Source organism: Canis aureus, chromosome 9 (assembly GCF_053574225.1).
Source record: "Canis aureus isolate CA01 chromosome 9, VMU_Caureus_v.1.0, whole genome shotgun sequence".
NCBI classification, from domain to species: Eukaryota; Metazoa; Chordata; class Mammalia; order Carnivora; family Canidae; genus Canis; species Canis aureus.
In genome coordinates, this window is record NC_135619.1 from 28,779,827 (window position 1) to 28,807,690 (window position 27,864).

The following is a 27,864-nucleotide window of genomic DNA, read 5'->3' on the forward strand; positions in this document are numbered from 1 at the left end:
GGTAGCCTTCCAAGTGTTCAACCTAAAACCTGGGGTGTTTATTAGAATCTCTTCATTTGGGGTTTCGGATGTCATTCTTTGTCCTCCTAGACCCATAGTACTGCCATGAGACCTGCTCAGCTTCTCAGCCACTCAGCCTGATTTTGTGCTCAACTTCTTAGTGTCTTAGCGCTGCTTTAAAGTTGGCAAATGCCTTAGTGGAGAAGTTACATGTTCTATGTTGGCTTTTGTCTATGGACTTTTTTCCTAGATTTTGGCCCTCAGATCCTTGCTACCTTGTATCTCTCTCTCTCTCTCTCTCTCTCTCTCTCTCTCACACACACACACACAATGACCTATCTTAAGAAAATGATTAATGATATTCACTCTAAATAAATATAGAAGAAACTTGATAAATTCTAGACGACACTTTTTTTGCATGATTAATTGAACTCTGAATGTATTTTTCTTCCTACATCACATTTTTCTCATGTTCCCTCACTTAGGAATGCCTTTTCCACTCTTCTGAAAACCAAAATCCACAAGATTCACCTATTATATCTGTGTTACCAGAGCACTTTATACATATTATTTCTCTTCTAGTTTTTGATAGAACTTATCTAAGCAATATACTTATTTTTTATCACACAACCCATTTGTATACTTCCAAATGATGTGTAAATATCTTATTTACAATATAGACAAAAATCAATATGCCTTCTCATTTAAGCTCTACTTATTTACTTCAATCTTGCCCATAACTTCTCTCATGGTGGCTTACTTCTCTCTTCACTTTGTGACTGTTCCCAAGATGCCAAGTTTTGTGTGAATGAGCCTATGAAGGAAAGCTAGCCCTGAGTGCTTACCCCACTGCTGAGGTGCCTCAGCTGGAAAGAGTACCCGGGTTGATTGAGTTGATTGAAATGGAGAAAACAAGTCTAGTTTGACACTGATGTTTTACACTGAGTTTTGTTGTTGTTGTTTTGTTGTTGTTGTTTTTTTTTTTTTTTTTTTGTGGTTTCCACTTCAGAATGATCCCAGACCAAAGAGTCCTCCAGTTTCATCTAGGTGTACATTGGACTATAGCTGCTTCATAGGCTATTTTACTTATTTGTAGCACTTACTAAAAAAAAAAAAGATGTCTGTGGGAATGTTCAATATACATTTGTAGTTGAATCAGTAAGATTTTTTTTTCAGTTTTCTAATTGGATAGGTACATTCCTCATTAAGTATATGAAATCAGTTGGTCAGAGATATTTATCATTTTAATGTCAACCTTAATAGATGCTGCAACATCCCAGCTTATGCTAAGCAGAATTATGTGTTAGGAGAAAAACATAAACCACATGGTCAAAAAGGTTTTGAAATCGTACACAACCATTTGAGTATTTCCAATTCATGTAAACCTAATAAAGTCTTGTGTTTATTTTTTTAAACACCTTTTTTCAGATATATTTGATTTTGGAAAACTTTTGTTTAAAAAAAAACTTTTGCCTTAAAACCTATCTATATCTCACAGAACACTAATAGTTTAAGGAACACATCTTGAGATAGTTGGCATAGGGTAATATCTATCTCCTGGTCTACTATCCAGTCCCTTTTGCACACTATTCTTTTTTCACTTTTCAATTACTTGGCTTTAACATTCTGGAAGCATTATGCTTAAAGTGCATGAAATGTCTGAATCCCTCTGGCTAACTGAAAATTTCCTAAGAGGTTAATATTATGGTTGGATACAAATTCTGATGTCTAAACTTCTCTTTCCTACATCGCAGCAACTGGATTATTTTCTTATGGCTGCTGAAGTAAATGACCACAAACTTCATGGCTTAAACAACATAAGTTTATTATCTTGCAGTTCTAGGTGTTAGAAGTCTGGTTTGTCTAAATTACTGGTCTAAAATCAAGGTGCCTGTGGGGCTGCATTTCTTTCTTGAGGCTCTAGAGGAGTGTGGTAGGCAGAATAATGAGCCTTCAAATGTCTACATCCTTATCTCTGGAACTGTGAGTATACTACATTATGGAGAAAAGGGTAATTGAAATTGCAGATAAAATTAAAGTTGCTAATGATCTGATCTTGAATTAATAGTTTATTCTGGATTATTCTGGTCAGCCTAATGGTCCATAAGAGTGAAACAGGAAGCAGAAGAGTCAGTGTCTAATTGATGCAGCATGAGAAAGATACCCAGCCATTATTGGAAGAAGGTTACAAGCTAAGAATAGACAGTCTACAGAAGCAGGAAAGGGCAAGAAAACAGATTCTTCCTTAAAGACTTCATAAGGAATGAAGCCCTTTGGCAACTTGTGAGACCTACTATCTCAACCATTTTATCAAAATATAAAACTACTAACTTTGGAATTTGAAAACAAATGAATTACACATTGATTTTGGTAGATGTTCTTGGTCCATGGAATTCTTGCCCTTAAATTATTCTGGATTTTTAGACATTGAGCATTTCCTGGATGTTCTAGCCCTAATAGGTTTAAATTGTGATTTAAAAGAAAGGACTCTGTGAGCATAATCAGCTAAAGAAGTTAAACTCATTCTTAACCTATTCACACACCTCTATATAAAATTTTATGAAACTGTTTGTATTAAATCTTATAATTCATGTTAAGTATAAATGTTATTTCACACATAACATAGGAATAAAATTTTAGTAACTAACTTATTCTGGGAACAGTTGTTAAGAAAGAAGATAAAGTGGTTTTGCTTTTTAATCACCAAGGTCTTATCATCTTAGTTTATCATTTCTCACTAGTACAAGAAACATAATTTTTTAATATACAGGTTATTTAGTGTATACATAGGCTTTTAAATGCACAAAAAGGATTCAATTCAGCTTTTCATTTCCTTTGCATGGCTTTTAAAAACTACAAAGACAGTACAGCATATTTTTCTTCTCTGAGGCCAAAATAGCAGTGAGGTGTTGACAGCACCTCTGTAGCTTTAGGCTTTGATAATAGTTTTGGCTATAGCAAAACCAAAGCGGGTTTAAGCTGGAGAGCTTGAAGAGTAATGAAGCCAGCTTCTTGCTGACAGATATGTTCCTGAGCTTATAGGAGTCCCTTTTCGGCCTCCTAAGAACAACTGCATAAATGGATCCCACTTGCCACCAGCCTTCTTAGCTTATGAATCCCAGGAAAACAAATAGTAAGTGTGATTTAGTATAGAATATTTAACCGGTGCTATTGCTAAGACTCATACTTACATAAGAGAACCCAGCAGGAAATATTTAGATTGCCATTCTAATAATAGGAATGGATCATTTTCGTTAACAAGAAGGCAGGCTTCTGTAGGATTTAAGGAATAGGAATTAAGAGAGCAGATGTAGAAATAATGTTGCATTCAGCTGGTTTGTATCATTGAGCAAGTCACTTGACCTCTGCACATACTTTTCTAAGCCCTGCAGAGTGAAGGACCTTAACTCTATTGTTTCTTCTCTGCTAGTTCTGATTGCAAGAAATTTCTCTAACTCCTAGGAATTACACATATCTCTCTTTACTGAATTAAGTGTTATGAAAATGGACTACCTTCTATTTTAATCTAATCATTCATAAATGTTAGTTGTATGTCCCTGGCTAGAATATAAATTTTCTCTAATAGAGGTACTATACCGTACATATCCTTGTAATCACTAGAGCAATGATGAAAGTACTTAGAAAAATAGATATTTTATTTCATTTTAGTATCAAATAATTCCATTATTTCTTATGCATGGCCGTTTTTATTTTTAAGTTTTTTTAAGGTAGGTTTTAAAAGTTAAAATCTTAAATATTGTATGTGTAGCTTGCTTCTCAGAGAACTAGGGATATCCATCATCTTGATTGCCTACAATTAGCTAATAGGCTTAACAAAAACTTAGTCATGACAATTCATAGAGTGCTCCTGGCAATTGATAGGAACCGTAAACTCTATCAGTTTCTTGTTACCTGTCTTCTACTGTAAATGCAGTTTGAACCTGGGAAGCATTTGAAATGTGAGGACAATCTCAAGGGAAGAGAGAAAGTCATTGGAATGTACATGCCAGAGCTGTGTTCTGCTCTATCTGGAAGGTTAGTGATTGCTGGAGCCCTGAAGAGAAGTCAGAGAAGGCAGGAAAGAATCCGTCAAACTGTGGCAAAAGAGTCACCCAAGACCCAGCCATAGTAAGGATGTGGGTCAGGATGAATGAGAAGATATTGGAATGCCCAAGAACTTGGCACTTATAAAATAAGCTTGTTGTGGAAGATTGTTTGTAACTGCTATTTCCTCCAGTCTACTCAAAAGGCAGCTCTAGTAAGTTGCTGCTTAATTAATATAAAAATGTGGGGGGAAATTATAAAATAGCCTGCTCAACAATAAATATCTTGAGAAAACAGAAATTAAAAGTGATTATAATTTAGTGGCAGAAGAAAAAAGAAATCCCTCAATGCTAATTTTGTCCTTGGTAATTGAAGGATGAAACTATAATATATCCTTATCACCATTCCGATAAACCTGAACACAGTCTGTATGTAAAGGACAGCTGGGCTAAGAATTTTTACTTGCTTAAGTAACACTAAGGAAATAGAATGTATATGTAGACATATTTTCTAAAGGAGGTGCTATGGAACAATTTGAAAAGAATTAAAAATCCTACGTTACAGCTAAAATCAAGGAAGACATTCCCATATTCTATTTGTTGAAAGCTAATAATGGAAGAAAATCTTCAGATGAAGTGAGAATTGCTCCTGAAATATTTCAAAGGAAACAAACCATCAAGACAAACCCCACATGCATTATGCAAATTTTGAAAGGTCAAGGATTTTCAGGAAGGAAAATTAGAGCTTCAAATGTCTTGTGTTTTAAGAAAAATCACCCCTCTCACCCCTTGCCAACAAATCCAGACTGCTGCATATATTTCCCCCATATTTTCTGAAATTGGGTAAAAAGACAAAGAAAAGTGACAACTTAAAATTAATTCCCTGCTAGCAATGAAAAATGAAACTCCTAAATATGTAGAGAATTTTTTTATGCTTACTAAATCAGCTGTCACTTTATTTTCTAGTTGTACTTTTAAACCTGAGCTTGGACTGCCCACTTTGCTATCAAATCTAAAGCTCGTTTATCAAGCAACAATGTAGTTAACATGCTGTATTAAAATGAAATAAACATAAAAAATTGAAAAGTCAAAATTAGCAGTTAACACTGTATTTTTTATGTCTCTTTAATGTCACTAGCATAAAGTACTAACATATGTATGTTATGTATGGCTCAATATTTTTTACATTTCTTAAAATGCAGATTCAATATGTTCTTTTACATTAGTACTTCTAGATTGTCATTTTCTACCACAGTTTATTATAAAAGTAATCAAGTTTCTCTTCAGCATTTATTTAAATATATAGGCAAATTAAATGCATGCATGTGAGTAGTCTCATCATTTGAACAGCCTGAAATAGCTAATACGTTAGACTTTAATGTTTATTATTCTGATGCTGGAGAGAAAGACGATTCTAAATATATCACCATGGATGCAGAAAGTAAAATGTTAGGAAATGTAAACCTAAAATAACATTTTCTTGGGATTCCTTTTTAATTTTGCAATGACATATAAATAGTCTTTTCTCTGATGACTTAAATATTTATTGAATGAATTAATACATTAATGAATGGATAGACTTATTTTAAAAAACACATACACACATTCATTTACTGCCTAAAACTGGACACTCAGTTCTTAGTAGTTAAATAATAAAGGAAATAAGGAAGCCATGCTAATCTTTCACAATCACTTAAACAAATGTTTGCATATATACAGTTTCTTAGTATTTATCATCCTTACATTCTGAAATATAAGTGATAAATTAGAAAATGAATATTTTAGTAGAAAAATACTGAAGCTGTAATTAGTCTCACTAATATTGAAGTTGTAAACATCCAGCTAATAAACCATGCTGAAGGACATTTCAGAAAAGAAATAAATCCACTGGAAAGCAACCTGATTTTTTTTCTCTCTTCCTTCTCATCCCCTCTTCTACTTTTCTGCTCTTTTTGCTTTCATATAATTTCATTTTATTTTCAAGAATAAAAACTGCCATATCACCAGAAAGACTAAGACTAAACAAATTGTTGCAGGCTATTATTTGGGGTTAATTAACATGTGAACACCATGGAATTACTGGCCTGGTGAGAAACTTTATTAAAGAAATTGACTCTGAACTCTGCACTGATACATTTGGTCCCCTCACAGTCCTAGAAGGGTGGCCCAGACTCTGTAATAGCTTGTCAGTTACAATTATGAGGAACATTTTGTATGATAGCTATGTCATCTTCAATTCTTCTTAGGCTCAAATGACTTGAAAGTAGGACAAAACTGAGAGAATGAGAGAGCAGGAGTGCTATTAGACTCCAAGTATGAGGAAAAAGGAATACGCTGAGGCAGATTAAGATGATGTCAATTAGTGGTTGGTATGAATCTTACTTAGATAAAAATATTAGTCATTTCAGCACTGTCAAGTAGGGTGGCTACATTTTCAGTTATCTACAGTGAAAATCAGCGTGTTGAGAATCAAGGTTACCTAACTAGAAATAGTTATTTTAAAAATTATGTATCTTCTTTATACAGTGTCTGTGTTCCTTCATGGATACTCGAATTGTGTCTGTGTTCAAATTGTGACTTTTAAAGGAACATCTTCTATACCTTTGGCACATATTAGAATTGAATGGGTACCTTACTTTCATTTATTACTCAGTCAACAATATTGATTACTTTTCTTCGATCATTGATTCTGAAAATTCTATTTCTCTAGCCTTTCTGCCAAGTACCCAGTGATTTTTAAACACTTATTTCAGAGCTTTCCATACAAAAGAATATTTTTGTAAACCATGAAGTGAATATTAACTTCCTAAATTTATCCTGTTATTTTGGAATTATGTATATTAAGTTCTTTTTTGGCAAGACTATGCACTTGTAACTGAGCACAGGAGCTTAATGAAAATTCTTCATTATGACTAGCTAAGTATTTCCTGAAAAACATAAAGAAGCTTTAGTGTAGTAAATACAAAAGACTGGCAAATGTTATGAAGTTATAAAACAATTTATTAGAGTATATAAAAGCCATACTAGCAACAAGACTGTACTCCTGATACTAACTTAAATACTAAAGGGTATGATTAACCATAATTTTACCTTCTGGTATTATTTTCTGAGCATAAGCTATGTAAATTCAATGTATTCCCATTGTTTAAATGAATAAAATAGAAATGCACTCTGGAGTTTGTACACTATTAACTGTGTAATGTAATTAAAAACCTTAATTTAGCAGCAAATTTTAATATTTAAGGTACTTCAGGTTATTAGAAGTCCTCAGAATTTACTCTTTCACTAAGAATCTGTTAGTTTCCTATTGCTATGGTGACAAATTATCACAAACATAGTGGCTTAGAACAACACATATTTGTTACTTTTATAGAGCTGGAGGTCAGAAGTCTGAACTGGGTCTTGTGTGCTGAGATCAAGCTATTGACAGAGCTGCATTCATTCTGGAGGATGTAGAGGAGAATCCACTTCCTTGCTTTTTTTGAGCTTCTAGAGGCCATTTACATTCCTTCTCTCCTGACTTTTTTCAAAGCACATCACTCCAGCCATTGCTTCTGACATCACATCTCTTCTCTAGCTCTGAACCTTCTGCCTTCCTCTTGGATTATTGAATACCTACAGTATGCCAGGCTCTATGCTAAGTGCTGGGTATGTAACGATGAGGAAGACTTCATTCATGTCAATGGAGCTTATATTGTAGCTCTAGAGACAGAATATAAAGTGTAGGAGTGAACATATTTATCCACTGCACTTAGATGTTATTTTCTATGACTTCTTGAATTGTGATGAGCTTCTTGAATTGTGATGAAGCTAGTTTAAACTGGCAAATTTATCTCTGAAATTTTTGTTTCAATAGTTTATTTTGAGTGTCTGAGTCTCTTTTCAGCAAATATGCAATCTAATTTCTTCAACTTTCTTCTTAGAACGTGATTGTAGTAGAAGATGAACTCTTGACCTCCTAGAGATCAAGGATCCAGTTGATATCCACTACCGCATCACTAGTCTTTGTTGTGATGACCTGATTTGGTCTAGTTTCTGGATTCATTTAACTGACTTTATGAGATGAGGCTGCGGAACTTATGTTTGGTTCTCTGGGAGAATTTCAGAGCTCAGTGGTTCTCTTTGACAGAATCAACCAATAATTTTCATCTCTTAACAGGCTGTATACTCTGCAGCCTGTTAAGAATCTATCTACATCTACATCCTACATCTGAACCCTGGCTAGGCTGTTACCTTGAAGCTACTTGCACAGAATGTACTTCTATCTGTAGTGGCTTCAAAAGATGTGTTTCCATTATGCATTATCCCTGGGACATGGAGTAAATTCCAGTTCTCTTTGGAAGGTGAGGGGGTTTCTCCATCTCTCTGACTCCCTTAACTTTTCTCCTTCTCTCTAATCATACTTTTTTTCCATCATTGATCTAAGGTTGACATAGAACCATCTAGCTTGACAGTCTTGTCCCAAAGTCCTACTGAGAAAATGAGACAAAAGCTTCCTCTGCTTTCGCTTTTTTTTTCAAACATTTTCTTCCTCCTAAAGCCAATTTCACTTGGTGTAAGGAATCCTAACACCCTTCTTTTGCCCTTCCTGCCCTCTCCTTACTTTTTTTATTTCCTACACGGTTTAGTTAGAACCTTTTTTAGCTTCTAATATTATCATGTCCATAATAGCTAGCTTTTGATACACTGACAGAAATGAAACAATTTAGAATCTTTTCCTTGATTAATCTAATGGTTATTTTTCATTATGAATTTAAAAAGAAACCTTTAAGGTTGAATAATGAAATAGGAGCCTATTCTTAATAATATGTTTTGTCCATAATTCCCATCAATTGATTTCCTGGGCAAAATGTAGGGCAAGGGGATTGTCAGGATTTGAAAATATTTTGTAATCACCTCAGATTATCCCTGGGTATTATATTTTATATAATATTTGCAGGTTAGGAGTTAATAAAGGAATGATATAAGGAATTATAAAGGTTCCTTATTTTATGTTAGGCAGCCAAAGAATATTTTTCTGCAGAGTGACATTGAGCTGAGACTAAAAAGAAGGAAATGAGCTGCCACTTGAGCATGAATGCAAGTGTGTTTTAATAAGAAAAGCATGTGCACAAGTCTTGAGGCAATGATGTGTGCTGTGTGTCCAAAAAGATAAAATGAAAACTAGCATGACAAGAGTTATAATGAGTAGGAATATACACAGTTCAAGGTAGAGTTGGACAGATAGGTGAGATCAAGAAATATCTTAGAAGTCAGTTGGAAGTTTGGATTAGATTTCCAGTATAAGAGTCATGTGAAAGTTTTAGGCTGGGTTGTGATATCCTTTCTGTGTCTTAACAGATGTTTGTTACTCTGTAGAGAAGTGCTTCCTAATAGAAATAGATTATGAGCCACAAATGTAGACTGCATGTGTAACTTAAAATTTTTAAGTAGCTACATTAGGGATCCCTGGGTGGCACAGCGGTTTGGCGCCTGCCTTTGGCCCAGGGCGCGATCCTGGAGACCCGGGATCCAATCCCACATCGGGCTCCCGGTGCATGGAGCCTGCTTCTCCCACTGCCTATGTCTCTGCCTCTCTCTCTCTTTCTCTCTCTCTCTGTGACTATCATAAATAAAAATTAAAAAAAATTTTAAGTAGCTACATTAAAATAAAAAATAAGCAGGGAAATTGTTAATATATTATTTCACACATACTCTAAAACATCACATTACCACATAACCATATAAAGTTACTAAATAAAACATTTTACATTTTTATACCAAGTACTCAAACTCCTATGTGATTTTATGCAGATAAGCCATGTTTTAAGTGTTCCATAGCCACCTTTGCCTATTGTCTGTTGAGTGGCAAAAAGATGTAAAAAGTAGAATGAGAAAAATTGAGATTTGGAAAAAGGAAACTTGTTATGGAGTGGTTAGCAATATCTAGATAAGAGAGAACTGTGGATAGGACAACATGGTGGTAGCATAGATAGAGATGAAATGAGAAGACTTGTGGATGGGGAGTCAGGCAAAGACGTGCCTCAAGGAAGAATCATGGGAGAACTCATAGTATATTAGTTTAAATAGCTGAATAGCTGGTTATGTTATTTACTAAAATAGGGCCTAGGTGGTTTTGAAAGGAGACTAAAGGCACAAAAGTTATTTCTTCTAGTATTGGAAGATAAATGAATGAAGAAATTAAAACTAATACTCAAATCTCTGGGTTTCAACTGTATTTGTTACAGTTCAGATCAGCTAAAAGCAACATAAAAAGTGAGAAGTCAAATTGTAAAATCTATCTTTGACAAACCAGAAAATACCTGATATCCTTAACCAAAAGTACTAATATCAAACAAAGATGTGAAGCATTATATAGAGATGAGACTCGCGGTTTCAAGCGTGCTAAGATTGCTCAGGAAATCAATACTTATGGTGCCATCTAGAATTGTGCACTTCAAAATTTGCTTAATCATTTAATAGTTGTGCTCATAGACCTTGTTAAATACCTCCAGGAGGCACCTGGGTGACTCAGTTGGTTAAGTGTCTGACTTGATTTCAGCTCAACTCATGATCTCATGGTCACGGGATTGAGCCACACATTGGGCTCCATGTTCAGTGAGGAGTCCACTTGGGATTCTCCCTCACTGTCTTCCTCTGCCCCTCCCCTGACACACACTCTTGCTCTCCCTTTCTCTAAAATAAATAAAATCTTTTTTTAAAGAACTTTCAGAACCCACTTCTCTAAAGTTAATAACACACACTGAATATAAAACCAATGATGATTTATTTGCTATATTTGGAAGCAGGTATGTAGACTTGTGGGAACTTCCTTGAACCCAGTATAATTTCAAAATGAAGCAGTAGTGATAAGGATGAGCAAGAGATTATAAAGACTAGCCATATTTACAGTAAGCCATCTGTTTGTTAGGCAAACATGAGCATTGTTAACACTCCAATATTGATTTTAATCATCTGGATGGAATCCATACTATTTGTCTCTCAAAGAAATTTGTTAGTCTGGGACATATCCTTTGCTGATTCTGCCACCAAAACACAGAAACTAAGAAAGCAAACAATCTTTGATCCAGGAAGAGCTCCCAACATTCAAAATATGAATAGTCAGAACAAAGATAATACAAGAGAAATGAGAAAATGAAAAAGCAAGGACTTATTAATAACACTCATGAATAAAATATTTCAAAAAAATTGAGAGATATGATCATTATGCTACATCTTTTTTTTTATGCTACATCTTAATAATCAAAAAATTTGAAAGTCCAAAGGTCAGGGCAGAGATAAAAGAGCTCAGAGAAATTATAACAGGACAAAAAAGTGAAACAACCTATGAACAGAAGTCAGAAGAGAAATAGAGAAAAACTAAACCAAAATATCTATGGCAGCCAAATTGGAATCAGTCCCACTATACAGGATAATATTGTAAAAAACGCAGGAAGCAAAAAGCAAATTTTCTCCTTAGCTAAAATAAAGTTTCAAGCTAAGGGAAAAATTAGATTTAAATTAGACATTTAAAATAAATTAGATTGGATATATGTAAGTGGATTCTTTGAAGATGTGAAAAATAGAATAGTAAAATATTAAAATTAAACATTGCAGAAATAAAAGCCAGTTCTCTATATTGAAAGAATATAACATTTCCCTGGCAGAACTGACACACAATATTTTATAATGAGACCTATCTTATTCAAATCATTAGATTTCAAACATACAGGCAAAAATCTTTATTGGTCAAACAAAGATATATTTAAATATAAATGTAAAGTCATTAGTTTTCTTCATAGTCTTCTAGCACAATGTTTGGTACTAGAAGGATTTGAATGTTGTTTATAAAGTCTTGAAAAAAATACATTCAACATTCAATGACAAATGCATAAGATAAATAGTTATGGATATGTAAGAACTCATTGACTTAAGTTTCTTTGACTCCCTTCTTGAAAAAAAAGTTACTAAGGTCATCCTAGAAAGCATCCTAGAAAGAGAACTTATGTCTAGAGAAATAACAATGATCACGTGTACTGAAATATAATTAAATATGAATATTTACATGCCAAAGACAAATATATATATTTCAAATCCTGATAATATAAGAATGCTATAAATAGCAAAAGTTGGAAGAAAAAATGCAGAGTAAGAGGAGGGGAGTAAAGTATGCTTATTTCCTCTTCTTTTATTGCTAGCGGTTAGAAGAATTCATTAAAATCCAATAAAGAGAACAATGGAGCTATAAAAGTTAAATGGAAACACTAAGAAATTATATGATCAGCTAAAATTGATTATGGGTTGGTAGGAAAAGAAATTCAAATATGTTTATTATGTATAGACAGGAGTGTATTAGTTAAACTTATGGCTTTGAATGTAACCACTAGACAAAAACATAACCTTTCCAAATTTTCAGAAAATACATACACAAAACTCTAATGTAAACTATGAGGTGAAATACTTATAAAAATCCTGTAGAAACAGGAAAAAAATAAAATATAGGAACTGAGAGTATATATATTGGCCATGCCTATAAACGTAAATTGTATAAAAATCACCTATTTTTAAGACCCAGATTTGGTCACAAAGTAACACCCAACTAAAAAGTAGTAAACAAGACAGGACTACAACCAAATGACATAGAAAGGAAGAAATTTAAAATACAAGTCAAGGGATGCCGGCGTTGGTGGTATAGTGGTGAGCATAGCTGCCTTCCAAGTCAAGGGAGAAATCTAATTGTAATTAAGATTATATTGCTTTAAGGGCATAGTGAGTAAATGAGGTAAAGGAAGGGCTTTCATAATGAATAATGGTATGCCAACATGAAGATCTAATTTATGGAGTTTATGGATCAGCATTCACAAAATAAAAATGGCAGGAAATAGGATGTGAAGTGAATTGACATACCTTTGTTAAAATGCACATTAGGGAAATAATAAATTCAGTCATTTGAACCTGTGTAAGTATTGAATTCCAAATCAAGCAACATATGAAAATAACCTAATGGGACTTGTTCACTTAATGTTAAAATGGTTCAGTATCTGTGAAGCCATTTTATATCATGTTAAGAAACATTTTTAAAAAATCACATAAGAAGCCTCAGAAATAATGAAAAGATTTAAACTTAAGTCTATTCTTAATAAATAAATTTTAAAATTGGTGTTATTTCATTATCTTAAAGTATAGGTTTATCTTAATCCTAAATTTTTCATAATGCACAATGGGGGAAGTTCTAGGGAAAAAATCATATGCAATCAATAAAGATGTCCATTATTACAAGCATTATTTAGAATGAATGAGATAGTGCCTAACAATACAATCATATAAAAGGAAAAATTAAAAGAAAAATAGAGAAGAGGAATAAACTTAGCATGTCATTATTGTTTATACATTATTTATTTATATTGTACATACACACATGTATATATTAATCAAACTATTACAAAAAATAAATCCACCCCCAAATTCACAACTTCAGTAAAGTCTGTAGATATTTCCAAGGTGTTTCATAAGAATACATCCATACAAATTCTATTTATATGAGTTTAGTCAAGGAAAGTATAAATAATCATAGTTGAAACGTGGGAAAGAATAAAATAAAATTGCTAAACAGTTTTAAAACATAACTTAATGTTTTATAGAGTGATATTACCTAATAGAATATTGATTACTTCATTTGAACAAAAATAAAAATATATAAATATTTTATAGATGATGCTGATTTATCACATCTTCCTGCCTTCACTGAGGAAATTAAAAAGCATTCATTAACAATAATATGGATTGGAATAGGATTATGATTTATTGAGAGTTTGGGGTAAACATCCCTTCAATTATAAAAATTTATATAAAATATTTGTACAACATAATTGCCTCAAATATTAAGAAAATGTCTATGCCATATTGAAGCAAATTTGGCTTCAAACTCTAAAAAGTATTCCCACTATCTCTTAAGTGTGAAGAAAGTAGTTCATTCCTTATAAATATGGGCTCTCATCTTTCGTGTGCCAAAGCTAATGACTGTTAGTGTTATTTAGGTTATGATTGCTGGGAATTGGACTAATATTAGATATCAACCTTAGAAATTATATACATCAAAACATCAGACAATTTTTACCTCTTGTATGAAGAGTTTAAATGATAAGTTTGATGGAATAAAATCAGAGAAATATTGTGATGTTTCTGTTTTGATGTTGTGAATATGACTTTCTAATAACCTTGAAAACATTTCACACCTTGGGTAGTAGTCATCAAATGATTGAATATTCATGTACTATTCCACAGCCCAACAAACAAATATGGCAGCTTTCTGATTTCAACTGTTTGAATAGTAATAGTATAATGAGAAATTATGGTATAAAATGTAATCATACCCTTTCCATACTTTTAGAATGTGAATTTATAATTTTTTCATTATACCAGTAAATTTGTCACCACCAACAAACATCTTAGGATAATTGTTTGATAATGGTTTTTGTGTAACATATCAAATAAAGAGGAATACAAACTAGTAGTTTTTCAAAATAATCTGCAATTTTCTATATGTTTCTATAAATTTATATAAGTTCTATAAGATCTATAGATTTATAGATCTTATTACAATGCTACAACAAAGACAGCAAATAGAGTTATGAGCAATTGTCCAGTGTTTGGTCTGGGTATGTGAATTTAAAGAGAGAAGTAATTTTATCAGAATCATATTTACAGGATCTATACCCTAAAAACTACAGAACAAGGCAGCCTGGGTGGCTCAGCGGTTTAGTGCCGCCTTCAGCCCAGGGCCTGATCCTGGAGACCCAGAATCGAGTCCCATGTCAGGCTTCCTGCATAGAGCCTGCTTGTCCCTCTGTCTGTGTCTTTGTCTCTCTCTCTCTCTCTCTCTCTCTGTCTTTCATGAATAGATAAAATCTTTTTAAAAATTAAAAAAAACTACAGAACACTTCTGAAAGAAATTGAGGAAGACTCAAAGAGATGGAAAAATATTCCATGATCATGGATTGGAAGAATTAATATTGTGAAAATGTTTATGCTACCCAGGGCAATTTACACGTCCAATGCAATCCCTATCAAAATACCATGGACTTTCTTCAGAGAGTTGGAACAAAAAATCTTAAGATTCATGTGGAATCAGGAAAGATCCCAAATAGCCAGGAGAATATTGAAAAAGAAAACCAGAGCCAGGGGCATCACAATGCCAGATATCAAGTTGTACTACAAAGCTGTGATTATCAAGACAGTATGGTACTGGCACAAAAACAGACACATAGATCAATGGAACAGAATAGAGAACACAGAAATGGGCCCTCAGCTCTATGGTCAATTAATATTCTACAAAGCAGGAAAGACTATCCACTGGAAAAAAGTCTCTTCAATAAATGGTGCTGGGAAAATTGGACAGCCACGTGCAGAAGAATGAAACTATACCATCCTCTTACACCATACACAAAGATAAACTCAAAATGGATGAAAGATCCAAATGTGAGACAAGAATCCATCAAAATCCTAGAGGAGAACACAAGCAACACTCATTTTGAACTTGGCCACAGCAATTTCTTGCAAGATACATCTATGAAGGCAAGGGAAGCAAAAGCAAAAATGAACTATTGGGACTTCATCAAGATAAAAAGCTTCTGCACAGCAAAAGAAACAGTCTACAAAACTAAAAGACAACCTACAGAATGGGAGAAGGTATTTGCAAATGACCTATCAGCTAAGGGGCTAGTATCCAAGATCTATAAAGAAGTTATTAAACTCAACAGCAAAGAAACAAACAATCCAATCATGAAATGGGCAAAAGACATGAACAGAAATGTCACCAAAGAAGACATACACATGGCCAACAAGCACATGAGAAAATGCTCCGCATCACTTGCCATCAGGGAAATACAAATCAAAGCTACCATGAGAAGCCACCTCACACCAGTGAGAAAGGTGAAAATTAACAAGACAGGGCACAACAAATGTGGGAGAGGATGTGAAGAAAGAGTAACACTCTTGCACTGTTGGTGGGAATGTGAACTGGTGCAGCCACTCTGGAAAACTGTGTGGAGGTTCCTCAAAGAGTTAAAAATAGAGCTACCCTACAACCCAACAATTGCACTGCTGGAGATTTACCTCAAAGATACAGATGCAGTGAAATGGCAGTACAGCTGCACTCCAATATGTATAGCAGCAATGTCCACAATAGCCAAACTGTGGAAGGAGCCTCGGTGTCCATCGAAAGATGAATGGATAAAGAAGATGTGGTCTATGTATACAATGGAATATTACTCAGCCATTAGAAACAACAAATACCCACCATTTGCTTCGACGTGGATGGAACTGGAGGGTATTATGCTGAGTGAAATAAGTCAATTGGAGAAGGAGAAACATTATATGGTCTCATTCATTTGGGGAATATAAAAAATAGTGAAAGGGAATAAAGGGGAAAGGAGAAAAAATGAGTGGGAAATATCAGAAAGGGAGACAGACTCCTAACTCTGGGAAATGAACTAGGGATGGTGGAAGGGGAGGTGGGTGAGAGGTGGGGGTGACTGGGTGATAGGCATTGAGGGGGGCACTTGACGATGGGATGAGCACTGGGTGTAATTCTATATGTTGGCAAATTGAACACCAATAAAAATTAAATTTATAAAAAATAAAAATAAAAGAATAAAAAAATAAAAATCCTAGAGGAGAACACAGGCAACACTCATTTTGAACTTGGCCACAGCAACTTCTTGAAATTTGAGGAAATTGGTAGAATCATAAGATGTATGACTGTATGTCTAGAATTTACAATAGGACATACCAAGAAAAACATCAAGAAATTCAGAAAATATTTTTTGATTAAAAACTCAGATCATACAACTTTACTAATTAAATCCTAAAGTATCTACTTAAAATCAGGTCCTAATCCTTCCAGGACCTAACATACCTTAATTGATCTATGTCTTGCAAGGTCTTCTGACTTCTTCTTTCACCATTTTACAAATCTGTACTTTGCTTCACACAAAGTTCAATAAGTAAGTCTAGTTGGTGTCGACATCAGGGGCATGTATTTATTATTTTCCTTTATTATTCCTTTTACCTACTATTTACTCTCCCTACATTTTTACACGCCCAACTCTTTGCACTCATTGAAGTCAGCTCAGAGACTACACTGACCACAATATTTTAAGCTGTTGCCTCATCCTAAAGTCATTTTATATTCTATTATCTTGTTTTGTTTGCTATGAAGGTACTATCTGAAAATTATCTTATATACCAATTTATTCTATTTTTCTTTATCCTTTCCATTAGTGAAATGTAAGCTCCAAGAAACTAAAGAACTCACTAACTGTAATCCATCCATTGTTTAGCATAGTACTAACATATGTTAGGACAACAGGAAAAAAAAATGAACGTCATGAATAAATATATATGGACATATATAAAGCATAAGAAACATTGCCAAATATCAAAATGCTTAGATATTAGATTATTATTTTTAGTTTTTGCTTGAACTTTTTCATATTCTGTGCCTTAAATACAATGTTCTAAAAATTAGGATTGGGACATAACAATCTCTATCCTCTATCTTATGATACTATAGTTCTTATCACTTACATTTCAAAACAATATTACAAGCACCCTTATAAGTGCTAAATAACATAGGAATAAATGATATGACCATGGACTAAACTAAAATTATATAATTACAATAATTTTCTTTGTTGTACAGACAAAAAAATACATTTATAGAAAAATAAAAACTGAAAAAAAAAAATCTGGTTGCCAGGAGACAGACTCTAAAAGAAATTTCCAAGGGCGTTCTTTAAGCAATTGAAAAAATGATTTCTAATGAAAGATTTAAAATACAAGAATAAGATTAAAACAAAGCAGAAATATGTGAGCAGATATTGATAACAATAATTATAATTCTAGTCTTGGGTGTTTTAAATTATATGGAGAATTAAAACATATGATATAAATAACATAAAACACTGAAAGACAGTTTTGAGACAGCAAAAGGACAAGCCAAAGACTGTACATGAAATTTACTTGTTCTAACAAAAGGCTTTGATGTCGGACATATACAGATCTCCTATAAACCAGTAAGAAAATGACCACCTGATTTTCAAACATGTACAAAAATGTAGAAAGGCACTTTACAAATGAGGTAAAATGGTCAATAAACATATGAAATGTTCTCAACTTATTTAGTCATCAGAACAATGTAGATTAAAACCACAGAGATTATTGAGTTTATTTCTCAACTAAAATGTCTCAAATTTAAAGGACTGAAAATAGTATTAATAAAAATGCAGAGCAACTGGACCTCTCCAACAAGGCTCCTGAAAGCGTAGTTACAATTCATTTGGAAAAATATTTGTCAGTATCTATAGCAGATAAATGTACTTCTACTTTATTATTGCATAGTTCTTAACACATAGAGACCAAAATATATCCAGGTGACTATTCATAGCATACTTACTCAAAATAGCAAAACACTGTACCCAAAATGTCCAGCAACAGTATAATGGAAACTAAATTTTGATGTATTTATAAAATTAAATACTATACAGCAGTAAGAAATTAAGAAAATGCTTTTACATGCAACAGTATGAACAAAGCTTACAAAAGATGCTAAGTGAAAGTACACATAATGTTTTTTTTTTCAAATTTTATTTAAATTCTAGTTAGTTAACATGTAGTATATTATTGGTTTCAGGAGAATTTCGTGATTCATCACTTACATATTTAACACTCAGTGCTCATAACAAGAAGTGCCATCCTTAATACCATCACCCTCAGTTTGTTCTCTATAGTTAAGAGTCTCTTATTCTTTGCTTCCCTCTCTTTTCTCTTCCCATGTATTCACTTATTTTCTTAAATTCCACATGTGCATGAAATCATATATTCTTTGTCTTTCTTTTATTTATTTCACTTAGCAGAATGCATCCTAGCTCCATCCATGTCATTCACTCTTTTTGATGGCTGAATAATATTCCATTGTATACATATGCGACCCCTTTATCTATTCATCAGTTGATGGACATTTGGGAGACAGACTCAAAGAGTTTTGGCTATGGGATTCCTGGGTGGCTCCATGGTTGAGTGTGGGCCTTCAGCTCAGGGTATGGTCCAGGAGTCCCCGGATTGAGACCCACATTGGGCTCCCTTCAAGGAGCCTGATTTTCCCTCTGCCTATGTCTCTGACTCTCTCTCTGTGCCTCTCATGAATAAGTAAATAAAATGGTTAAAAAATAAAAGAGTTTTGGCTATTGTTGATAATGCTGCTGTAAGCATTGGGTACATGTATCCCTTTGGACAGTATTTTTGTCATTTGTATAAATACCTAGCAGTGCAATTGTTGGATCTTGGATAGTTTTATTTTTAACTTTTTGAGGAACCTCCATACTGTTTCCCAGAGTGGCTGCACCTGTTTGCATTCCCACTGACAGTGTAAGAGCATTCCCCTTTCTTCACATCCTCCTCAAGATATATTGTTTTCTGTGTTAATTTTAGCCATTACAATAAGTGTGAGGTGATATCTCATTGTAGTTTTGATTTGTGTTTCCCTAATGATGAGAGACATTGAGCATCTTTTCATGTGCCTGTGGGTCATCTGGATATCTTCTTTGGAGAAATGTTTATTCATGTCTTCTGTCCATTTCTTAACTGGATTATTTGGGTTTTTTGGGTGTTGAGTTTGATAAATTCTTTGTAGATTTTGGATACTAACTCTTTATCAGATATATAATTTGCAAGTATCTTCTCTCATTCAGTAGGTTGCCTTTACGTTTGTTGATTGTTTCCTTCACTGCTCAGAAGATTTTTATCTGATTTTTATATTAGCATTATCAACAATCACCAAATTATAGAAAGAGCCCAAATGCCTATAAACTGATGAATGGATAAAGAAATTGTGGAATATGGAATGGAATATTACTCAGCATCAAGAATGAAATCTTGCCATATGCAATAACGTGGATGGTACTAGAGTGTATTATGCTAAGTGAAACAAGTCAGTCAGAGAGAGACAAATACCATGGGATTTTACACAAATGTGGAATTTAAAAAACAAAACAGATGCATGGGGAGTGGGGGAAAGAGAGGCAAACCATAAAACAGATTCTTAACTATAGAAAACAAACTGAGGGTTGCTGGAGGGAGATAGTGAAGGGATGGGCTAAATGGGTGATGTGTATTAAGGAGAGTACTTGTGATGAACATTGGTTGTTATATGTAAGTACTGAGTCACTAAATTCTACTCCTGAAACTAATATTACTCTATGTGTTAACTGACTGGAATTTAAATAAAAACTTGATAGAACAACAAAATTTAATAAAATAAAATGGAAAAAAAGGAGGTTTGGCTTTCAGAAATGGCAAATACCTTTAGACTAATTCTCCTATAAATGACAGTTATAAATTTGGTATAAATCTAAAAAAGTAACAATAGTTCTGATAGAATGCTTATTTTGAAACTGCAAATTTGTCCCAAAGCCATACTAGGAAATAATTTGAAAAAGATTTTCATGTTTACTTTTGTTTAATTTCATCTGTTAGAGGGGAATATAAATAATAGTGAAAGGGAATATAAGGGAAGGGAGAAGAAATGTGTGGGAAGTATCAGAAAGGGAGACAGAACGTAAAGACTGCTAACTCTGGGAAACTAACTAGGGGTGGTAGAAGGGGAGGAGGGCGGGGGGGTGGGAGTGAATGGGTGACGGGCACTGGGGGTTATTCTGTATGTTAGTAAATTGAACACCAATAAAAAATAAATTAAAAAAAAGAAATATTATTTAAATGCAGGAAACTGCATAGATACATAAGAACACACAAATGCACAGAAACACATATTCCCAAACACATTCTCCCCTCATATTTACTACCTATTTTAGTTCATCATGTGTATTATAAATGACACTCAAATATATCAGGTGTTATAACTTTCAATTGGGTTTCAAATAATCACCTCACAGTAACTCCCAAATAGCAATCTTTCCAACATCCACTTCTATCAATAAATTTTGAGACTTTCCCAACATAAAATGCCACATTTATTGTAGTATTTATGTATTTCTTCACCATTTAACATATGTAAAACTGGGGTACCATTTTTACCAATATTCCTTTTTTTAAAATATCACAGATGAAGTTTTTTAGCATTATGTCTCTACCCCTCCCCCCACAAACCCTATGGTTATTATTGCAGTATTTTGCTTGTATTAATGATTTTTTAGGAACACATGTTTTGTTACAGCAGAACTGACTACATTTAAAAGTGCTGTATAAAGATTAAAGACAGATTAAAGAGGAGGCAATTTTTACAGAGGCAAACTGTACTTGATGATATTTACATTTATGTGTCCTTTTGTCTGGAAGCATGCCCTGATATGATGATATGAATGATATGAATGCTGGGACTTAAGCAGAAACCCCCTGCTTTGCTATCTTGAGAAATTAAGAGTTAGAAGTTAAAGGTGCTAGAGCATGAAAAAAGTGCCCAGGAAACTCCAAAGCTGAATAAGAGAGGGAGATGCATGGTTATCTGTGTAAGTGTACCAGGTCCTGGATTTACCTCTTAACTGCATATATAGGAGAGAATCTAAGAAAGGAGGCAGCTGGTAGCTCAAAAGAGCCAAGCAGATATATTTGACTGCTGTCCAGTGAGAGACAGTGTTTAGTTTGAGTCTAGCCAAGTTATCTGCCTGGTAGAATGAAAACCAATCATCATCAGAATTGTATTATAGAGTTCTATTATAGTATGTCACCTACAATATCTAGCATGCATTTTTTAAAATTTAAACATCAAAAGGAACAATGTTCCACATCATCCAGAGAAAAAGCAGTCCATAAAGACCAACCCTGAAATGACTCATGTTAGAATTAGCAGACAAACCTATTAAAACAGCTATTTCAAATATATTCCATAATTTAAGGAAAATATGGACATAATGCAGAAAGAGATTGAGAACCTCAGAGAACATAAACTATGAAAAAGAATCAAATGAGAATTTTGAAATGAGAAGCGGAAAAATAAAATTGAACAAAGTTTTCTGAATGGACTGGACATTAGCTAGACTGCTCAGGAAACTTGAAGAGATGGATACAGATTATCTAGTTTGAAGAACAGAGAGAAAAGTCACGGGATAGAAAGAAGGGAGCTCAGTGACCTGAGAGAATCAAGGAATCAAGCATACAAGAAATTATAGTTACAAGTTGAAGAGAAATATTGGGCCAGAAAAATAATATTTTAATATACTACTAGCAGAAACTTTCCCCCAGTTTTTTAAGTGTATACTTGTAGATCCAAAAATGTCAATGAACCACATGCAAAATAAACAGAATGAAGTCAACAGCTAAACAAAACATAATCAAACTGCTGAAAACTAAACATGAAGAGAAAATCACTGACGTAACTAGAGAAAGCAACTAGAATCAAATAATGATGTAAATGAACACAGTGATAACAGACAATAAAACAAGTACTGAAAGAAAAAAAAATATGCAGAATTCTACATCCTAAAACAAAACAAAAGAAAAAAAAACCTTCAAAATGAAAAGTAGAATGAAACTTTAAAAATGATCACACTCCTACACTTAAAGCCCAAAATATAAAGTGTAAGGAAGAAAATTGAAGAGTTTCCCTGTGATCTAGGCAAAAGATTTTTTTAGACAGGCATAGACAGCATTAGCCATAAAATCTTTAAAGAATGATAAATTAGACATCTTCAAAATTTACAATTTTGTTCAGTAACATATTTCATTAAGAAAAAAAATAGGCAAGTCCTAGAATAATAGAAAATATTTAGAACACATATATATGGGAAAGGATTTGAATAAAACATGTTCAGTTAGTCCTCAAAAACATGAGTTTGAACTGTGCAGGTTATACACAGATTTTTTTTAATAGTACATCACTGTAAATGTATTTTGTCTTGTGATTTTCTTTTACTTCAATTAAATCCTTATCCTCCCTGCCTCTTCCATATACCATATCATTTCCCACCTCTGTGCTTATGCTGGCCCTCTACTAAAAATCTCTTACTTTCCCTCTAAAATATACCCATCCTTTAATGTCCAGTTCCTCCTTGGTATTATCCCAAGCTATTATTTTATCAAGAAGGTGATACTTTCTATTTCTGTAGTAAGTAAAATGAGATTGGAGAAAGTTTGGATCAAACGAGAGGCTAGAGAATTCTAGAAATATCCTTGTAGCCACTCAGCCATATATTCAGCATTTACCATAGATTTACTAGTTTCAGAGGTATTCATATATATATGAATACCTCTGAAACTAGTAAATATATATATCACACTGTGTATTATAGAACATTTAATAATTTTGTAATTATTTTTTTATCAGTTTTCAACCTTGTCTCCCAACAATTAAATATATAAGTAGCATAATCTCCTTAGGGCAAAAAGCATTTTGCATTCATTATGTACTTAGCTTTGAGCTAGACACATCATCCTGATTGTATCTTCCTCATCCATCCGTACACTCCTTTACTTAATTTATCATCTTTGCCTGGATATATCAGCAGCTTCCTAACTAATCTCTGCTTCTTGGGTTTCTACACAATTCATCCTTCATATGCCTAGGGAATGACATTTCTTAAACAGAAATTCCATACTTAAAACTCTGTGGTGCTTACTTATCTTCTAAATGATAGAAGTTCCAAGTCCTTGACACAGTCTATAAAACTTTCTATCATATACCCTTTGTTCCTGTTTTACTTGGACTCCTTTCTTACCCTAAAATGTGAACTACACACTACTGACCCTCTCAAAGGCTTTCAAATCTTTAATCTTATTGTGCTTTTTCCCCAAGCTTCTGTAGACTCTTCTCTCTCTCTCTCTCTCTCTCTCTCTCTCACACACACACACACACACACACACACACACACACACGTTCTCATTGTCTGGTCTCCCTGGAAGTGTCTACCTTCTTTCAAGTGCTTCCTCAAACATTTCCTCCTCTCCAAGGATTTCCCAGACGCTTCCGGTTTGGTCCCTCTATGACATCAACGCTTATGTATATACCTTGTGAGATTAGGAGCAGGAAGAAGCAGGGATGTGTGTGTGTGTGTGTGTGTGTGTGTGTGTGTCCATCAGGATTTGACTTATGATCAATGATCTATGAAAGTTTGTTGACTAGATAAATAGAATTGTACTCAATAGTTTTGTTTGATTGTGACAGGCGTATTTTGGTTATAAATATCAGTAACTCTAATGCAAACGTAAAGAAAAATGTATGATTTTATCTAAACATGGAGAGGGGAGATAGTTGGTTGAGGTTGAAAAACAAATAAGACCAAATTATGTATTCTAACATAAAATTACAAGTACCAATTTGTAAAAATGTCCTATGAATAGACATAGGACACTCAAAGATATTAAAGGTATACAGCAGTCCCCAGTCTTAAAGAGCTTCTCAATTTATCAATCACTTCAAGATGATTCAAATTTCAGTGTTAACATTTCTGTTTTAGAAACCAATGCAGCCTTCTGCAATACACCAATCTGTGCCATCCTCCCTAAGCAGAAACAAGGGAAAATCTTCCCACTCAATTCCACTAGATGAACATAGAAATTATGCATCAAATTATACCTGGAAGAAGCAACCAATAAATTTAATAAGAGATTATGTATACAATTTAGGAGAAATTTCTAAAATACAAATTTCTGGGTAGCCCAGGTGGCTCAGTGGTTCAGCTCTGCCTTCAGCCCAGGCAGGGTGTGATCCTGGAGACCTGGGATCGAGTCCCATATCAGGCTTCCTGCGTGGAGCCTGCTTCTCCCTCTGCCTGTGTCTGTGCCTCTCTCTCTCTCTCTCTCTCTCTCTGTCATGAATAAATAAATCTTTAAAAAATATTTTCTTCTAAGAAAGTACACGGTGGCCCTAAAAATTCACACTTGTGAAAAAAAATCCTCTTACATTAACAAAAGTAATTAAAAGACTTCTTAGTTCTTGGCCTGGCTCTAACCTAACTCTTTTTGAGATAATGATGAGATTTTTGGTAGCCTACTTTGAGGGAGGTGCTGCTTAATGCTGTGGATGTCCAAAAAAATATATGATGATTGTTAGAAAATGAAGCATGAGAATGAATCAAGATATAGTTGTCACCCTTTTTGTAGCTGCACTTTGGAATAGTTGTTGGAATCTGGAGGATGCAATCATGTACTTTGCATACTAGAAAATGCTTTTTAACCATTTCCCCCCCTAATCTCCCTGGATTCACTGCAAACAGCATTCATTATGATTGACTAAGACACCCACAGAAGATGATTTTGAAAGCTGTCATAACCCTCACCAGGCAATACAGTCAGAGAACCATTTTCATAAACTCTTGATATAATCGTATTCTCTTTTGAAAATCAGTACAAAGAGGAAAAAAAGACTTGAAATGTATACTCCTTTAGAATAGATTCACCACAATAGGAAGATTTAATAGTAGGAATAATATACTAAGACAGCTTGGGATCCTTGGAGAACAAAATCTGCTGAATTTTGAGCAAGTTGCAACATTGCTATAATACAGCAGAAATGTCTTCAAATAAAAAATTACAAAAATGTAACTTTGGGGTAAACAAAATCCAGGCGCACCTGTGTGGCTTGGTTGGTCAAGGGTCTATTAATTTCAGGTCAGGTCATGATCTCAGGGTAATGAGATCCAGTCCTGAATGGAGCTCTACCCTGGGCTTGGAGCCTGCTTAAGATTCTCTCTTCCTCTCCCCTCCCTGTCTCTCTGCCCCACAAAAACTCAAACCAAAAAACTAATGAACAATAATATAATTCTAAAAAAAAATAATAATAATAATATAATTCTGTCCTATTAAAAAATGGCTCTTGCAATTGTCCTTGAAATTTCTTACCAAAAGGAAGTCCATAGGGATCTCATGCTTTCCAGAGTTAATTATATCAGCAGTTTCTCCAAGTGGAATACATTTTCCAGAGTGGAATCTTGAGACTCCTTGTATACCTTGAGAGTCTGAGTCATTCTTAGAAAACTAGTGTGTCTTTTGAACAATATCCCTGAATTCCTATCTCTAAATAATAGCATTTGACAAAAAAATCGTGATTTCTACTGGAGATTTACTATATTAAAATCCATATTAATAATTCTTTTTTGGGGACACCTGGGTGGCTCAGTGGTTGAGTATCTGCCTTCAGCTCAGGGCATGATCCCAGAGTCCTGGGATCAAGTCCCACATCAGGCTCCTTGCATGGAGCCTGCTTCTACCTCTGCCTGTGTCTCTGCTTCTCTTTGTCTCTCTGTCATGAATAAATAAATAAAATATTTTAAAAAAAGAATTTTTTTTAGTTTTATTTATTTTATCATGAGAGACACAAAAAGAGAGTCAGAGACGCAGGCAGAGACAGAAGCAGTCTCCATGCAGGAAGCCTGATGTGGGGACTCGATCCCTGGACTCCGGGATCACGCCCAGGGCCAAAGGCAGACCCTCAACCACTGAGGCACTCAGGCGTCCCTATATAAGTAATTCTAGCTTCCCAAATAGTCTCTTTATTTTAATTATCCTAGGCATATTTTTAATTCACTTATTCTTTTCTCCTCAGTAATGTAGTGATTAAATATCCCAATAACATTACTTTCCAAATGCTTTACATTAGGGAAAGATGGTGAAATGACTAGTAAAGTATGTTTTCTTCAACTTATCCTATGTACACCAATTTTATTATTTATTTATTTTTTTTTTATTTTTTTTTATTGGTGTTCAATTTACTAACATACAGAATAACCCCCAGTGCCCGTCACCCATTCACTCCCACCCCCTGCCCTCCTCCCCTTCCAACACCCCTAGTTCGTTTCCCAGAGTTAGCAGTCTTTACGTTCTGTCTCCCTTTCTGATATTTCCCACACATTTCTTCCCCCTTCCCTTATATTTTAAGCACAAAGTATTATAGATGCTGAGTTCCCTTACTGGTTCATTCAAATTACATTTATTGAATATGTTTTGTGTCAGGTACTCTGCTGGGTGCTATAGACTGATTAGTGCTAAACAGATTCCTTGTCTATAAAAATGCCAGTGTGTTTATTTCTAAAGGGATACTCATATCCATTATCCATGGGAATACTTAGTATACAACTTCTAAGTAAATAACCTGAAGGTGTCTTGATGAGCATAGAATCACAACAAAGAGAATTATATTATCCAGAGTGATATTTCATCCCATCTACAGAGAAAGCTGAAAACTACCCCTGTCTCAACAAAATAGATTTCCCTCATGAATTAAATACACATGTCTTCCTGATACATTTTCTCTTGCCTTAGAACTGTGTTAACCAGGTGCTTATAAATTCTATCTACTAATGCTTACTCCATCATTATTTCTGAGAATAAGATGACAACACAAGTGAATGAATTCTGTTTTTCCTTAAGCTGGGTATATATTTTTATTGGATATGATATCACTCAAGTCTCCAATGACACTCTTACCAAGACATTTTGAAGTATTTCTGAAGATAGTGAAGTTATCCATTTTATAAGGAACTGTGTTCACTTTTTACTACTTTTGTTTCAAGTGTATAATTGTATCTCTAAATCCTGAGGCTAGCTTAAGGATTTCTACATAGTGACTGCAGTTTCTGAAATTTTATCATGTATCTTGGATTTTTAGTAGAAGGGTTACTTTAAAAATGAATATGAATGTGTGCTACAACATGCATAAACCTCCAAAACATTATGCTAATTGAATGAATACGCTTCATATTTACATAAAATATCCAGAATAGGTAAACCTATACCAGTTGAAAGATTAGTGGTTAATGGTTGTCAGGGGCAGGGGGAGGTGAGAAATATTTTGAAACTATGTTATGCAGAGGTTGTAGTTGTACAACATTGTTAA

General features: G+C 34.0%; 1 long non-coding RNA gene across 3 annotated transcripts in view; it reads left to right on the top strand.

Annotated features, from left to right (window-relative positions):
- The first annotated feature begins 2,978 nt into the window (after positions 1-2,978).
- Positions 2,979-27,864, top strand: part of LOC144320079 (uncharacterized) — a 44,774-nt gene continuing 19,888 nt past the window's right edge. For all 3 annotated transcript variants that reach the window (XR_013385661.1, XR_013385660.1, XR_013385662.1), the window contains exon 1: positions 2,979-3,133. This is a non-coding gene — a long non-coding RNA (uncharacterized LOC144320079). The remainder of the gene's footprint in view (positions 3,134-27,864) is intronic.